This window comes from Elephantulus edwardii, unplaced genomic scaffold (genome assembly GCF_000299155.1).
Source record: "Elephantulus edwardii isolate Elephantulus edwardi_28Jun2011 unplaced genomic scaffold, EleEdw1.0 scaffold00399, whole genome shotgun sequence".
Classification (NCBI taxonomy): domain Eukaryota; kingdom Metazoa; phylum Chordata; class Mammalia; order Macroscelidea; family Macroscelididae; genus Elephantulus; species Elephantulus edwardii.
In genome coordinates this window covers 569,143-575,956 of record NW_006400149.1, presented here as the reverse complement: position 1 = coordinate 575,956, position 6,814 = coordinate 569,143, and the positions used below count along the sequence as shown (strand labels likewise).

Genomic DNA, 6,814 nt, shown 5'->3' with positions numbered 1-6,814 from the left:
AATGCCTCCATGAGAAGAAAGATTGCTATCTAATCACAAATTGGCAAATGACATGAAAAGACCCTTCACAAAAGAGGATATTGTCCTGGTCAACAGAAAAATGAGGAAATGTTTTAATTTACTGACCACCAGAGAGTTGTAAATCAAAATATCAATGAGATATTCTTTCACCCCAGCAGCACTACCAAAGTTTACCAATACAGCAAGCAATAAATGTAAGGGAAGACGTGGAAAGATTGGAACTGCTCTGCTTGGTGGAATTGCAAAATGGTACAACCACTCTGGAAGGCAATTTGACATTTCCTCAAAAAGCTTAAGATAGAAATCCTGTATGACCCAGATATTCCACTACTAGGAATACACACACGCACAGGAAATCAGGTCTGAAACACAAATGGAGATTTTTGCATCTATATTCATAGCACTGTTACTCATAAGAACAAGAAAATGTAAACAATCCAAATGTCCATCAATAAACTAATGGCTTGAGAAATTGTGATAGATTAACACAATGGAATGCTATGCAGCCCCAAAGAACAACAACTTTGTGAAAACTATATGATTTTGGAGAAACTAGAGAACATTATGCTAAGTGAAATAACACGGTCATATAAGGGAAAATATTGTGTGAGTCTATTGTGATAAGAGGATAACTGAGCAAGATATGTACAAATGCTGAATAGGGGAAGAGGCTAGAGAGGAGGAGAAACAGAAAAAGGAGAAGGGGGAAAATCATTAGGATAGCAGAAGTTGGTGGGTGGAGTCAGGGTGAGGTATAGGGAAATGCTAAATGGGGTTGAAAAGATAAGGTATGTGTACCATCCAGTTGAAGCCAACCGTAGCTGACCCTCTAGAGAGTTTTCAGAGGCACTTAACTGCATGGGAGGAGTTTGTCCATCTCTCTACCACAGAGCAACTGGTGGATTTGAACCACATGTCTTCAGGACTTAAGCACAGCTTCTTGTCACTAGACCACCAGAGCTCCCTATAATAGGCCTAGAGCAATGAAAATCAATTCTATAAAATCTAATGCTTAAGAATGGTTGTTTAATATACAAAGTACAAGAATGAAACACAACATATATGAATGATTGTGTGAAACAGAAAGTACATGTACAAAGCATGGTGAATATCAATAATTATATGCTAAGCAATAAAATACGTTTTTTAAAAAAATGGACAAGAATTGATGTGAATTCTGTAAATGTTTGATATGTTCTCCTTGTGAAGACACCTTGACCAGGACTTTTTGTTGGGAGCTTTAAGATTACTTATTGAGTCAAGCATTACTTATTTGTCTTTTAAAATTTTCTTGTTGCCTCATAGGGTTTGGGTAATCCATGTGTTTAGAAGCATTTAACTGATGCAAGTTTGTTGGATGTGCTGGTGATTCAATTAGTTTTCCCATCTCATACGGGTTCAATTTCTAGTTAAAGTAGTACATACACAGTCATACTTTTTATTTCTACTGGAAAGGAAAGTAGGAATGAGGGTTGTTTTGTTTTTGTTTTTGTTTTTTTAAATCTGACATTGTATTGTTGTTGTTGTTGTTGTTGTTATGTGCCGTGCAGTTGCTTGTGACTCATAGCAACCCTATGTACAACAGCTCTAAACTCTGCTCTGTCCTGTGCCAATCTCACTGTCTCCGACACACTCATCCTGATTGCCCCAGTCACCGAATCAATTCGTCTCCCAGAGGGCCTTCCCCTCCTGTGCCTGCCCTCCATCCTCCCAAGCATGATGTCCTTCTCCAAGGACCGATCTCTCCTTACAACGTGACCAAAATTAACTAAGAGGGTAAGGGACAAAGGGTTAAACTTTTGATTGTCTCTAGATGAAACAATTTTCATATAGCTTTTTATATAGGATGTAAATAACTTTCATATTAAGATCATCCAAGGAAAAAAGGCGTGGAGATATCTGCTTTAAAAAAACATATTTTCAATGTTTAAAAAAAAATAAATAAATCTGACTGCTCATTCTGGAGTCTTGAGAGTGACCATTGCATCTCATCATGGCTAATTTCCTCGAGCTCAACACTGGTCCCAAGATGCCCATTTTGGGGCTGGGCACCTGGAAGTCCCTCCAGGCCCAGTCGGGGAGACTGTGAAGGTGGCCATCAACACCGGGTACCGCCACATCGACTGTGCCCACGTGTACCAGAACGAACACGAGGTGGGCGCCGCCCTCCAGGAGAAGCTCAAGGCCGGGGTGGTCCAGCACCCGGAGCTCTTTATCGTAAGCAAGCTCTAGTGCACCTACCATGACAAGAACCTGGTGAAGGAGGCCTGTAAGAAGACGCTGAGTGACCTGAAGCTAGACTACCTGGACCTTTACCTGATCCACTGGCCGACCGGCTTTAAGGCGGGGAAGGACTTTTTCCCTCTGGAAGGGACGGGCAGCGTGATTCCGACACCGACCACGTTGACACCTGGACGGTCGTGGAGGAGCTAGTGGACGAAGGCCTGGTGAAGGCCATCGGTGTCTCCAACTTCAACCACCTGCAGATTGAGAGGATCTTAAACAAGCCTGGCTTAAAGTACAAGCCAGCAGTTAACCAGATGGAGTATCACGCGTACCTCTCCCAGGAGAAGCTGACCCAGCATTGCCAGTCCAAGGGCATCATGGTGACCGCCTACAGCTCGCTGGGCTTCCCCGGCCGGCCCTGGGCCAAGCCTAAGGACCCCTCCCTGCTGGAGGACCGCAGGATCAAAGCAATTGCAACCAAGCACAACAAGACTGTGGCCCAGGTCCTTCATATGGTTCCCCATGCAGAGGAACATGGTTGTGATCCCCAAGTCTGTGACCCCCAAACGCATCATTGAGAACTTCCAGGTCTTTGACTTTGACCTGAGAGGCTCGGAGGTGAACACCTTACTCAGTTACAACAGGAACTGGGGGGTGTGTGTTTGGTGAGCTGTGCTGACCACAAGGATTACCCCTTCAGCATCGAGTCTGAAGCCTTGGAGCCCCAGTGACAGTTGCTCTATTCCACACGGTGTGGGGCCTCTGAGTGGGCCCACTGCCAGAGGCGGGCTCTGAGGAGGAGTGTAGATTCAAAGTCCCTCCACCGCCCTGCCCTTTCTGTTCCACTGGGAATGCACCCTTCTAACCCAGGAGAGAAACAGATCTGTAGTCAGTATGGTGCCACTAACAGCGGTGTGACCTCTGACCCCTCAGGTAGCCTCCCCTCGCCTCAAATAAAAAGTGCTGTTGTGAGCCCCCGGGGAGGTGAGGGGAGAAATCTAAAGATAAAAAGAAAGAAAACCTCTTCAGGTCAAAGCAGTTCAATTATATCAGGTGATGTCATCACCATGGGTTGTTTTATTCTGCTCATTGTGTAGGATATCACCATAAATTAATCTAACTCACTGTTAGGCTACAAAAAACAGCATATAAACAATTTTAAAAACCCAGCAAATAAATAATATTTTGTTACAAAGATAACATCTAACTTATTATAGTCAACTGGCTCCCCCCCCCCGACTAGTTTATTTACAAACTTCAAATACAAATTTGATCAAATTCTTTCAATTTCCATCACCCAATTAGATCCCCTCCCCGCCCCCCGGCACATGCACATCCACATCCCCACATCCCTCTGCTTCCACCCCCTTCCACCCCTCTTGGATGTTAATACTCATTTTACAATAATGGTTTTATACAATATTTATCCTTGTGTGACTGAGTGAGTTCGCTCAGCACAATGCTTTCCAGACCCTCCCAAGTTAAGTAATAATTTACAAAATCATTGCTCCTGTGTGATGCATAGTATCCCATTGTGTGACTGTACCATAATTTCTCAATCTATTAGTTGATAACCCAAATACAAAATGGGCAAAAGACATGGAAAGAATTTTCACAGAGAAAGATGTTCGAATGGCAAACAGACACATTAAGATATGCTCCAAATCACAAATCAAAACCATAATGAGGTATCATCTCACTCCAGTAACAGTGGCAAAGTTTAACAGAGAAGCAAGTAATAAATGTTGGAGAGGATGTGATGAGAAAGAAACTCTTATACATTGTTGGTGGGATTGTAAAATGGTGTAACCATTCTTGAAGGCAGTTTGGCACTTCCTCAAAAAGCTGAATATACAAATTCCATATGACCCCACTATTTCACTACATGAAATATACCCTGAGACTATGAGAACTGAGCCACAAACTGAGATTTGTACACCAATGCTCATAGCAGCATTATTCACAATCACAAGAACATCAAAACAGCCAAAATGTTCAACTGTTTTTGTAACTTTTCCAAGCTAGTTTTTTGCATAGTGTATGTATTAAAAAATTGGCTTATGGATTTTACCAAAGCACACATTTGCCACTTACCACTCAAAAAAAATTCTTATAAAAAGAATAATATTTCAGCAGTAATATCCAACTGTCTCCTCAGGGAACAGCAAACTACATCAACTATGGAAACTGTATTAACTACAATGTTTTAGTAGTTTTCTCTGCTGACCCAGCAGAAAACCCCAGGAATCTCTCGATGTATGATGGATACTGAGAGAGAAATGATGATAGCCAGTTTCATAGGAGTGTCTAAGTGCCAAAATAAGTAGATGCTTTACAACAAAATGCATGGTTAGAGCCAACCAAGAGGTGTGTTAGAAGGCAGGTTTCTCGACTTTCATCAGAAATGTCACAACCTAGAAATCCATATGAAGTAATTCTACTCTGGACAACTGGAATCAGCAGGAGGCCAGGAGTGAGAATCCATTGTGGGGCAATTAAGCAAGAACATAAGCATATTGGTTTATATGGTTCACATAGAAGCAATCAAAGACTTTTCCTTTTGTCAGCCTTGCCCCTAGTTAATTTTAAGTTATGTGGTGGCATATTCCATATGATGTTGCTTGCATTGCTAACACAAAAGCTGAGCAATCCTAGCTATTGAAATATAAGAGCTTCAGTGAGGGAAAAAAAACTGGGCAATCTCCTACCATGCCTCAGAAACTCTGTGGAAACTCAACTGTGAATCAGTTCCAATTCTATCTCATTAATGTGTGTTGCTTAGTATTTTTTTTTAAATATAATGCCAAATATTCAAAGTACTTCATCACAATTGTTCTTTCCAGTTCAATTGCATTTCAGGAGGGAATGAACCTTAAAATTTTCTACATTGTCATTAGTTGTTATTACATGGTGCTTTGGAAATTCTAAATTCTGCAATAATCTCATTAACTTCTACTTTGACATGTAGATGGATATTATATCCTTCAATCGCTTTATTCAATTTAATAGAGTCTAAAGGCTTTTGCTAAAGCTAATAAACCAGGATTGTGTTTCCTCTTTCCTTAAAGAAACTTCTGGTGAGATACACATAAAAACTCACCACACAAAAGCAAAATCTTTTCAAGTCACTGGTGAGTCAAAAACGACCCTTTCTGAGTGCTCAGTTGAGAATGTATTGCAGAACTCATTTATTTTCACTTTTTAATTTTTTTTTATTTTCACTTTCTTGCATAGAGAAAGTGATAAGAGCATCTATGGTAAAGTTTCCAACTGTTTGAAATAAACTTTTTAATTAATTAATTCCAGATTCATTTTGATGTAAGTTTTTGGCAACTTTCTAGAGTTCTAAAACCATTGATTCCACCAGACTTTGCTGGGTTTTGTTTTTATTTTCTCACTTCTGAATTTATTGTGAAGGATGGAAGTGTACAACTACTTACATCATCATCTTACTTCTATGACTCTACTCTTTAATTTTAAAAGATCTAAGTAAATATTGTAAGATTTTACATGCACTCCAAAATAAAATTTTAAAATAATATTGAAATTGGGATTAATTTTGTACACCAGAATCAATCCTATAGATATTATTGTTGTTGTTATTAGATGCCTAGAGTCAACCATGACTCATAGTGACCCTATGAACAATAGATCTGAATCTTGCTTTATCTTATCTCATCCTCATAATCTTTGTAATGCTCCAGTCCATTTTTATAGTAATTGTGTTGATTGTGTTAATCCATATTGTTGAGAGTCTTCATCTCTTTCATTGACCCTCTACCTTTTCCAAGGTTTGTCCTTTCCCAAAATATGCTCAAAGTATGAAAGATGAGAGTTTACCATCCTTGTTTCTAAGAGATATTCTGGTTGTATTTCATTCAAGAAAGATTTATTTAAAAAAAACAAACAACCAAAATAACTTTACACTGGTTTGCTTACAAAGTTCATATGCATTGTTTTTCAAACCATAATTTTCCTATTTCCTTTACACACCTCTCCCTCTTCTAATCATATTGTGCAACCCTATGAGTACCCCCTGCCTGTCCTCACCCCTGTGTTCCTTCACTCACCTTGGATCCTCATACCCTTTTCTCTAGTTTTCATCCTATTTCTACAATAATGGTCTTAAACTTTTTTTTGTCCCTATGGGACTGAGTTAGTTTTCTTAGCAAAATGTACTCCAATCCTTCCCAAGTTATGTACTAATTTCCAAAATCATTTCACCTGCATGCTGTAAAGTGTTTATTCCATCTTGGAATTTTTTTTGACAACCTGCTGCATAGTTAGTACACTTTACCAATGACACAATTTGAAGACATTAATTTTTTCGATTCCTTATTAATTCTCCAAATTTTGGATACATGTAGAACAATTTACAATAATAAGGCTTGTATCAGCTCCTTGCTCTTTAGAATTTTGGAGACATTACTAAGGGTTTTGATTGTGGATTTAAGTAAAATGAAGTAGTAAAAATTTTCAATAATGTTGCCTAATGGAAAGTTGTGAGACTTTTTGTTTCTGTAATGTTAAGATAATGCATATTGAAGGGTGTAGTCTTTGATCTTCT

At 39.3% G+C, this 6,814-nt stretch overlaps 1 pseudogene; it reads left to right on the top strand.

The window, feature by feature from the left end:
- The first annotated feature begins 2,014 nt into the window (after window positions 1–2,014).
- On the top strand, window positions 2,015–2,916 carry LOC102861603 (annotated as a pseudogene).
- Window positions 2,917–6,814: the final 3,898 nt, after the last annotated feature.